Raw genomic sequence first — 11,320 nt, forward strand, 5'->3', positions numbered from 1 at the left:
TCCTTCAGGATGCACAGAAAGCTGGGACCAATCCCTCCTATGGAGAGGCAAGGCACAGACCAAGCTCAGATGAAACACTCTAAGAAAACAGGAATGTTTCCTCCTCTTGAGAACACAGTGGCCTCTCCCTACTGAGATCATTATTCTGTCTATATCCATTTGTGGAAGTGTTCCATGTGATTGTCTTTCCAGGAGAATGGGGACTATGAGAAGCCTAACTATGGTAACTTTTTGTATGAAATCCCATAGCTGCTCTAGAGAGAAGAAAATAATGACATTCAGGTCATGATAGCTTATATGTGTCTTATATGATCTCCATGTATTATAAATAAAGTGGAAACAGTAGCCTCTCCCCATAGGTCTTGCAGTCAAAATTTAGCTCTGAAACTGTGAAAACAGGGCATGTTACCAGTGCATGACATCAGGTGGTATTTTAGTTAATAGAAAAAAATATGCCTTGCTTGTCTGTCTCTCTTATGGAGTGCTGCTGAAATGGAATCTGCATGCAGCTGAGATCAGACCCAGAGGAGAATACAGAGCACCAGGCTACATGAGGGAGAAATAGGAAAAATGGAGGAAAAGCCACACATTTTGTGAAAGGGAAATTTATTTGGGAATATAAGGACATATAAAATCTTTAGAGCAACCATTAGAATGTCCCCACCTTCCCAAGGTAATGAAAGCCTGAGTGTACTGTTGCTCAGTTTTACTTGTGCCTATTTCCAACCTACTCAGGGGTGTTCTTAATGGAATAACAATACGTTTTCTCCTAAATTCCATGTAGAGGTCAGGTTCTCTCTTTTACAGGAACAATAAGAGTACTAGGGCTGAAAAGCATAAAGTCACCTTATATGGAAGGAAACCACATGTAGTTTATTTTTGTCCTGATCATTAAAAACAGGACAAAGAATGACAACTTAGAATTATGTTTGGAAACTGTGTAAGACCTGATAGCAGAAATTGAAATTCTGTTGCACACAAGTACTTATACTGAGATCTAGAGAGAAAAAACAGTCTTTTTATCTATAGTTTTACTGTGAGATCATGAGCATTGGGTGAAATTCAGAATTTTTTTACCTACAGAAAACAGAGCCACCCTAGCAGCAGTTTGTTCTGCCCTTACTAATATAATTCTGAAGCACCAGTCACTGACAGAGTACTTCTGTGCAGAACATTAATTCTTTAAGCAGAAAATCTAAATTAATGGTCCAATTCTGAGTGCTCAGCACAGAGACCCTTCCATGTTGTATAGGTGATTAGAACTATTGGAAATGGGTAAAAGATTTCTAATGAAGTGTAAAACAGCAGCACAAAGGTTTCTCTCTTAAGTAGAGAAACTTCTCTGGTTGGTTTTAGACTAAGATTTATTTCAAGTGGTGACAGTGAAGACTTCTAATTTCCAGGCTGCTGGAAAAGGTTATTTTGCCTTCTTGGACATGTTAGGCTTTTCATGGCTTCGCTCTTGTTTCCATTCTGTTTTGACAGATACAGAGGTGTCAGGACAGGAATATCAAGGTTTCACTACCTTAAAGCACCTATTTTTGTGTTATGACTTGATGTGACATCTGTTTCAAACTTGGGGAAAAAATACAGGTTTCTACTGCAGGCAAGTTAATAGTTGTGTGAGAAAACATTTTCTGAGAAAGGAAAGGGATGGTTCCTTTCAGGTATGTGGCAGTTCCAACTCTGCTTCAAAATCAATCTTCACTTTGTTGTAATTATGGAATCATATGCATTTTAAGGGACATTTTAAGTCCAGTTTAAGGGATTTTTAAAGACTTTTCAAAGTAGATCAAATTAGACTGAGTTGCTCAGGGCTTTGTTGAGTTTTGAATGTCTCCAAGGATAAATATTTCATAGCCTCTCTGAGAAACCTGTTTCAGTGTCAGCCCACCCCATGGATAAATAGGATTTCCTGTTTCTAATCAGATTTCCCTTGTACCTGAATGCATCCATTGCTTCCTCTCCTACCACTGTGTCCCTTTGAAAGAGTCTGGCTCCACTATCTCTATACCCCCTGAGAGGTGTTTGGAGACAGCAGCAATATCCCTGTCTTTTCTTCAGGCTGAGCCAGCCCAGTTCCCTTGCCCTCTCCTCTTCCTTCATGATGCTGTCCCTCTGACCATGCAGGATCTCTCATAGCAGGACTCCAGCCCTTGTACTGGGGAGCTCAAAGCTCTGCATGGCACCCCAGAACGGGTGAGCAGAGCAAAAGGGAAACCCTGGCCTTGGCTTGCTGGTCACACCTTGCTAGAGCAGCCCAGGTTGCCCCAGGGTGCCTTTGCCACAGGCACATTCCTGGTTTATGCTCAACGTGTTGTCCACCAGGAACAGGTCCTCTTCTGTAAAGCTGTGTTGTGGCTGCTCTGTTCCCAGCTGTACTGGTTCCTGGGCTTTTTGCTCTCTCAGTTCAGGCCATTTACCTCTGTTGAGGTTTTCATGAGGTTCCTGATGGCATATTTATACAGCCTGTTGAAGTTTGTCTGAATACCACCCCTGCCCTCCAGCCTACAAACCACTCACCCCAGTTCAAACTTCCTGAGCCTGCACCTCTGCCCCATTGCTGAGGTTGTTAATAAATAAAATAAACAGTATTAGCTCCAGTATCAACCCCTCAGGCATGCAGCAGGTAACCAGCTGCCAGCTGAACTTTGTACAGCTGATCACAACCCTTTGAGCCTGATGAGCAAGCCAATGTTTCACCCACCTTATCATCCACCTCTGTAGCACATCTTGGTTATAGGATACTGTAGCAGACTGTCAAAAGCATTTCACTTTCTAGGAATGTTTACATTTGTCTATTGGCATTTCCTACTCTACACTCTAGTCTACTCTTTCTGTGTAGAGCAGTAGGTTTTAAGCATTAAAATGAACTCAAAAGGTTTTAACCATTAAAATTAATTATCAGTCCTGACACTGAACATATATGCCTTTTTGCCTTTGCTTGCTTTGAGAGTTAGTGAAAATTGGCACTTCCAGAGATAAATTAGTTTGCCAAGAACAGAATTAACTCCAATAATTATTTTCTGGTAAGAAAATATCTTTTTAATTATTTAATCTAAATTCCTGTTGTGTCTGTTAACTCTTATTTTTATCCCCCTGCTAATCCCTAGTATTGTTTTCTTCATACATATGGAGAGATGTCCTTCTTCCTTGCCTGATTTTTCCTTAATTCTCCCATTGTTTTAAAACTCTTGATACAGCCACAGTAATTTCTTATCTCTGCTTTCTGTCTAACATCAGAGATGTTTGCTGTTCTCTCTCCATTTATAAACCTCTTCAGTTAATGCTATCTTCCTGGCAGTCTTCTGTCATTTAAATTAAGTTTCCAGAAGACTCCATCGGCCAGGTCCTTGAGTGTGTTACAGTTTGTTATTTCTTCTAATCCCTTGACTCCTTCCTCTCCTTACCATAATGAATTCTTCTCATTTATTTTCACCAGGCTTGCTTCCCACCTTTATGTTTGCAGAAGTTTTCTAGTGCCAATCAAACTGAGAACAGCCACTTCACCAGTAGCTTCTAATTTTCATGGCTGGGAAAACAGAGGCTTAGAAGGGAGACAGGACAAGGGAGAAATCATTACCAGAAAAATTTCCTGGAATAACTGTGCCTTTACTAGGAGATTTCAGCATGTCTGAGGGTACTGCTGACCTTTAGAGGATGATCTTTTTTGCTAAGAAACCATGAAACTGTGTCCTGATGTAAGCTTGGCCCTTCCTAGTTAGTGCTTTCCCCAAATATTTCCTGGGGGCAGTTCAGCTCATCATCATTCTGAGGGTCATTACAAATAGGTAGTTTGCACACAGACAGTGATTTGGAGCTGAGATTTTATCTAACTACATACTACTTTGCCTCAGTGGAAAGGAAAATTCTTAGATATGTTTTATTCATTGGTATGTAAGATTGCTGAACTGTGTACATTTGTTTTTCCAACAGATTGATGACTCCATCTATCATTAGATTGTCTTTTGTGGGCTTCAGCTGTCAATTTGAAAAAAATAACTCTCCTCCTCCTGGTTATTACTCCACAGATTTTTGTGCTTAAACAAGCCTGGATCTCATCTCTTGAGCTTCACAAAGACTATACACCTTCCTGGTATGAACCTTAACACTGTTTCCACTGACTTGCATTTTTGCTGCTTATTCAAAAGGATGCATCTATGCCTTTCCCAGGCAAAAGGACCTTTTAGCCATAACCATTAGTGGAGAGCTGACTCCCAGTGTCTTTCACAGCAAGTGAGATTTTTGTTACTGCAATTGTCTCAAAGGCAAGAACTGGCTTGAGGTTTTTCATTTATTTCTTTTTAAAAACATATGCACCTTATTTTCCTTTCCTTTGTAAGATAATTCCATAAAAATGAACAGGAAGCAGGAAAAACTTATGAAACTTTGAAAAGCTTGAAGAAGGAAAAATTAGAATATGTAAAGATTTTTAAGAATCTAAATATTTCAAAGAAGATTTTAAAATGTGTAGTCCTGTTTTGATATAAATAACACAAGGATCCTGCAGGATGATTTGAAGAAAATGGTTCTTGAACTCAAGGCAATAAGTATACACACATACAAAGATATCTTCATCCAAATCATGAAGTTCCTCAATGGATGCATTATTATGTATTTTATGTATGAGTAATTTTAGTCACTGATATGCTACACAGAATATTAGGGCAGAATTTCTTGAGTAATTTAAAGTTGGGATACAAGACAAGATCAGAAATCATACCTATGTAATATTTTTAGGATCTGTTAGGATGTTGAAACAAAATTAATGAGGACTTAGTACTATTTAAAAATTATTTCAGAAGGAAATAGTCACTATTTTATTTTTTCAATATTTATTCCTCTCTTCTTAGCTTCATAATAGAAGTGAACATTAGTATGTGGCTAGTTTGAAGCAGGTTTGTGCACACACTTTTTTTCACCCATTTGTAACACTCATTTTCTTTTTTTTTTTCTGGTAAAGGCTGCAGATTTTTTAATATGTTAAATTATCTAAAATCTTTGCATTACCTTGGTAATTGAGAATTGGTTTTGACTGTAAAGCATTTGGTCTGATTTATATACAAAGGCAGCAAATGTGAAGAAGCATTTTGAACATGGAGTGACTTATGATGAATTAGAGATAGCGAGTCTTGTTATATTTCATCAAATTTTTTTTTTTTTTTGGTACTTGTTATGCTGGTGTTAGTGAAACTTGATTTGCATGCCTGTCACTTCTAGTGAAGAAAATATTTCTCATACCAGATTTGGATAAAACACACAACTTATAGAGTTGTGTCATATAATAAACACTACAGTGGAGTTGATTAAACCTTCTTCAGAATATTTATGGGAAAATATTTCTTTACTCTTTGCCAAACCCTTAGTTCAATTCAATAATAACTCCAAACACTTATCAATTAGAAAAAAAATATATATAGCTAGGCAAAAAGTATTTTCTGCAGTTTTCTTTCACCAAAAATATTTTTATAAGCTTTAAAGAATCTTCAATGAAGGACTTCTTTAAATCTCAAAAAAACTTGCTTATTATGAGTTGGGTGTATCTATTATCTTTGTATTTGTAGCAATGTTGTAGGGATACCTACTTTCAGATTCAGGAAAATCAGTTTTATTTTGTTAATATTCTTATATTTTTTCTATTGTTATATAAAGCTTCTATGCTAATTTCTGAAGTAACTAGCACCATTTAATAGGAATTATAGTATAGAAACATGAAGGGGAAGTTTTGACTCCCTTATACATGACCCTTTTTCAGTCCTACTTTGTTTCTATAGTTGTACTTTAGATCTCTTCCTTTCAGTGTGCTTGGTTTTTGTAATCAAGAGGAAGTTGGTAAATAATTGACCACTTGCATATCTTATCCTGACTGAGTATCCTGAATGTCCTATGGGATATTCACCCAAATGTGGAAGCAAGGAAGTCTTCTTGGGTCTCACTGCACAACCACAGCCAAAGAAACCACAAGACAATTCCTACAAACTTCCCAAGGCAAGTTTTACTCAAAACTGGAGAACAAGCATCACAGAAATCACAAAATTTACCCTGTGACTTAAAAATAGACTAAGGGCTGTCTACTTTCATGGAGACTTTTCTTATTTTGGCTTGGCACTTTATGCTGTCAGAACACAGGTATAAAATATCAGAAAGGCCACACCAGCTCAGAACACATCTGAGAGAGATAGCTGACATTCTGCCTCTGACTGGAGTCAAAACCAGGTGCCTGTGGTTGTGCAAGAATGATTTGAAAGAGTGCAGTCTCAGATTTTGATCTCCTTGCTTCTCTTGTTTGCTTCTCTTTCCTTATCTTTTTCCAGTCAAAAATGTCCCTGCAGAATGGTTTTCCTTTGGAAAATGTGATTTGACAGCAGAGACACAGCATGGTGATGTGTTCATTTAGTAGAAGATTAAAGAGTAAGAAGTCAGGCTTGCAGGCTAAGCTGGATCCTATGGCTGTCTAGACTTAGAATCAAGATGCATAAAAGACAAGCTAAAATTTTCTAAGTTATCCTGAAGCAGAATGCACAAGATTCAGCCTTACAAAAGAAATGGAAATCTTTGATTCTTTATCTTGAACAAAGCTATTTTTAAAGGGGTAGAAGAGTCTTCTGAAGAGTCTTGGTCTTTTGCCTCTGATACCTGAATAGTTGATATGGAACAATTTGCTCTGTCCTTCCACCTTACCTTGGCACTGATATGATCCTTTCTCCAGTAAGAGATTCCTAGAACTTGTGTTCTGCAAATCAACTTCAATCTGTTTATATATAGACTTACAGAGAAATATTTAATTCCAAGATCAGTCTGCTGTCTTGCCTTTATTTACTCAGGCATGTGGTAGCAAAGATGTTGAAGACTGGTGGTTGACTAACTGGGGCAAAGAGAGGTAAAATCTGTGGTACTAGGTTAGAGATGCATCATTCAAGGATGAAGATTATGAGCTACTCAGTAGTTCAAGCAGGCAAAATCATGCAAGAAACAGGGAAAAAAATCAACAGTGAAAAGGGACCTAAGAAAGAGGTATTACAGAAACTGGAAGTAAACCCTTGGGAAAAATATCCAGCATAGAAAAAGTTGAGAAATGATCCAGTAGTAGGAACTAAATCTCTGAAAAAATTAAAATGTTTCATGATTCACCAGGAAACCCTAATGGAAGGATCCTGTGTGGTAATCACATATCCTCTGAACAGAGAGAGACATAATTCTCTCCCAAGATTTTCCTGAGAAGCTGTGAGAAAGCTCAGAGAAAACAATTCCTGTCTCCACTTACTACACCTGTTGTTGTGCACATGTAAATGTTATGGAGATTGTTTACCCAAAAAGTAGTTTCTAAATTGAACTCTAGTAATAGTGTTTTGATGAATTAACCAATTAAGTCAAAACTGTATCAGACTATCTAGCAAAAGCAGTAAGTGTTTCATATAAAAAGGTGCTTTGTAGGCTGTCTGGGAAAACTGCAGCATTATGAGGTGACATATATACATAAGTTTTTTAACTTGTCCTAGCTACAAGAATAATGAGTGATTGCTTACTGCAGTTGAAACACGTCCACTAAAGATCAGACTGGAAAAATAATGATGAGTTTTCTGGGTTTCTCAGAACCAAAAGACAATTATGTGTTGCTCAAGTAAAGGCAGGTTAAGAGAAAATCAGGTAGAGAAGCAGAAAGCATCCCTGTGTAGATAGGTAGGGGGCTAAGAACAGTCTAGAACATTGATGTGAAAATGTCCAGATAGCAAAGTGTGAACAGTTAAATTTATGTAACCTGCAGTTTGAAAATTCTTTTTTTTTCTCCATTGATCATGATGCACTCCATTATACAAGATGCACTTGTTAGATGATGATTAGAGTCAAGAAAGGTGTGTTATGATGCACATTAGGAGAAATTTATGAAGAGAGTTTGGCTTAGCATCTTCCTTCAGAATAAATGTAAGAAGGGCAATGAGCTGTTTTCCAGAATAAGATTGGTGAGACAGGAGGAGTCCTATCTGCTGACAAAGAAAAGTGGAACTCAGTGATCAAAGAGATTTCAGTAGCACCTGAATAGGACACAGAGCTGTGGATCTGAAATAGAAGCAGCAACTGAAATATTCAGTATATTCATGCTCAGAAAATATCCAGAGGTAATGTTAGAAATTATTATGGGAAGCCATAGAGCAAAGCCAGGAGCATTGGGAATTTGGAAGCTGGGAGGGAGATTACTGGAGCTATGTAGAAGTTAGGAACATTGAGGGGAATTTGGAAGCTGTGGGTGGCCAAGATCATGAAAAAAATGCTAAGATATGGAGTAGGAACAACTCTAGGGGTTTTATGGCAAAACTTTATGCTTTATCAGTAGGGTTATTCATTTAACAACTTTTTATGTTTTTATACTTGCAGGATAGAACAAGCTTTGGAAGAACCAGATCAGCATTTGAAAACAATAGAATCACAGGTCTCAAAATGCAGAGATAATAGGTTTGGACAGATGTGACTGTAATGTTGTCAGCTGCTGCTATTCCATATCAAGGCCTTCAATATTTGCTTTTTATTCTTCAAGCCAAAGCCTGTGAAGACAAGTGATTAGAAGCAAATATTCTCTGTTTTTTTAGTTCTGAAGGGAGATTCTGAGAAGATCTTGAAATCATAACAAGAAAGTACACTAACAGTTAGAAGTAGGCAGCAACTATTTATTTTAAATCTCAGGTTTTTCACAACTAACTGTTTTAAGATTGAAGCCATGATGTGCTAACATTTGATAACTAAATGATGTAACTGAGGGCAGAAATTGGTCAATGGACTCTTGCAAATTATGACAGTAAAATAAAGGAACTAAATAGCTTGATATTCAGATTGTATTTCCAGAGATCCAACAGGGATTTTGGCAGGTTCTTCTAAGTCTGGGGTTTTTTCCTCCAACAGATATTCTCCCATAAAGATATTTTCTAATTGGAAGGGAAAAAATCAAACAAACAAAAAATCCTCACCAAACACTCAGAAAGCATTGTGATACAAAAACTACTAAAGCCCTGAGTTACTTTGACTTTTTTCAGGGTTTTTAGTATGGGAACTGTAAGGAGAACCCTAAAGCGAGCTGTATGCTAAGATTTGCAAAACTGCTGTGCAAAGAAATCAAGATGGGCAAAAATTTTTCAGTTTTATGTAAATCAGAGAATTTCTGATTTCTGCTTCTGATATTTAGAAGCTCTTACTGTTCCTTGTCTCTCACACCTTTGCTGGAAATGCTTTCTGTTGTAGGAGCTGATTCACATGTGTTTTCTCAGGTCCAGCTGACTCATAGCTGTTTCAGTCTTTGTCCTGGCTGAACTGACCAATACTTTGACACAACTATTACCAGAAAAGACCATCTTCTTGTTCTTTGCTGATTATTACAGCCTACACATCAGGCAAGACTAACAATGAGATGATAAAAGGAAGAAAGCAATTTCTGGTTGAGAGTTTTAATTTCTCTCATTTGGCAGGTACCTCCCTTATGGTTTTCATTTATCAAAAAAATGTTTTTATTTTCTTTAGAAAAGTACAAAGCTTCAAGTGGGGATGGCACTAACTTTTGAATTCTGATCTGCTATTTTCGTCTATGACCACCAAGGGAAATGCAATCACACTTAGCATGTCAATCACCACTATTTCTTTTGCATGACAGCCTCCATGACTACTTTTAATGTGTAGTTTCTATATTGTAGCTACTGGATAAACACTAATTACCTGTTGGGCATAAAATTTTAATGGGCCAAAAAGAAATGTCTGGATATCCTGCTAAGCCAGTGAATAAAGGAATATATAATAATTATGAGGACAAGAGTTTTAACTGGATGTATTAGGGAAAAAAGAACGGATCTAGACAATCACCAATTTCATTGTAAGGTTCAGTACTGGCAAATAGATATTAAAAAAACTGTGGGCAATCCAAACTGGTTTTTTGTCTTTGTTCTGGTCCTGCAGACCATTTCAATAGTTCTGGTGTTATTGAGTGGACAATGAAGTATGGCTTTCCTTTACTATGTTATTTTGAATTTAAATTGCCCTTTTCTGTCTAGCAATGTTTTTAGTTCTGATAAAACTGAGGTCATATTAACAAATTTCCTTTTTCACATATTTGAAACTTGCAGTCTTATTGCCAGCTGTGATGGCCTGTCACAGATCTAAAGATTTTAGACTAATCAGTACTAAAAATCACAACAAAATCAGGACAGTGAGCAAAATTTGGAATTGCAAGAAACTCAATAAGATGTAGCCTACAAAATTAGTCTTTGAAGAAGATGTATGAACTGGAAGAATCACAAATTTGACTTTGAGATGCTTTATGAGCCTATGGTGCTGACAGTTAAACACATTTCTTTTTCATTGTGTAAAAAGAAAATACAAAAAGGGCAAGTGGATGAGTGGGCCAAAAAATGGTCTTTGTAAGCTGAGGTATTGGCAATGTATCAAATACCAAAACAGATTCTACAATTATGCTGTAGTAAGTCAAAATTCTTATATTTTCCATTCTGTCCATAAGCCGAATCCCTTATTTATATTCCCTCTACAGTGATGAGATACTTAGCAAGAAGTGTCTATAATTTGTGCAAGCATCTGGACTACCAAAGAATGGGAATGACAGCAACCCAACCTATCATCCCCCAGCTCTACAACCCAAAACATTTATTACCCAGTTGTTGACTAAAACATTTAATTTAGTTTGGGAGCATTTTTTTGTTTGTTTGTTTGGGGTTTTTTTGAAGAAGTTCCTTACTGGACTTCAAGTTCACTTGAAAAATTTACTAATCAACAATGGATTTATTTAGTAATGAATTATTCTACAGATAGAACATAAATAACCGTGTGTTCAAGACCCTGCTCTTTGAAGAAAATGCTTAAGACAGGAAAACTGAGGTGGTTCTGAAGTCACCTATCCAATGCAATCTATTTATTTGTATACAGACAAGTTAAAACAGCTCTACCTGAAAGCTAAGACCTTTTTATCTTAGTCAGTTTTCAGACAGCACTTTGCTTATGAGCATACTTCTAAGCAACAATCGACAAAGCCAAGCTAATGGAAAATATGTAGCGTTTACACAGAATCGGTCATGGGTTATTTAAGGACAGCTCTGCTAAGTAAAACTAGTAAGATCTCTAACCCCAAAAAATAAACTAGTAAGATCTCTCAACCTAGCTATAGCTGTATTCGGCTTTTTTTAGGTGCCGGTGTCACCTGAACCACATATCCCGAAGGCAGCCGAGCCCCCGTGAGGATCTTCCTTTCGTGCCTCTCTCCAGGGGCGGCATCGACGCGCGGGCAGAAAAACCCGGCCCGCCTGAGGAGCGGAGCCCGGCCCGCCTGAGG

This window comes from Ammospiza caudacuta, chromosome 2, assembly GCF_027887145.1.
Source record: "Ammospiza caudacuta isolate bAmmCau1 chromosome 2, bAmmCau1.pri, whole genome shotgun sequence".
NCBI classification, from domain to species: Eukaryota; Metazoa; Chordata; class Aves; order Passeriformes; family Passerellidae; genus Ammospiza; species Ammospiza caudacuta.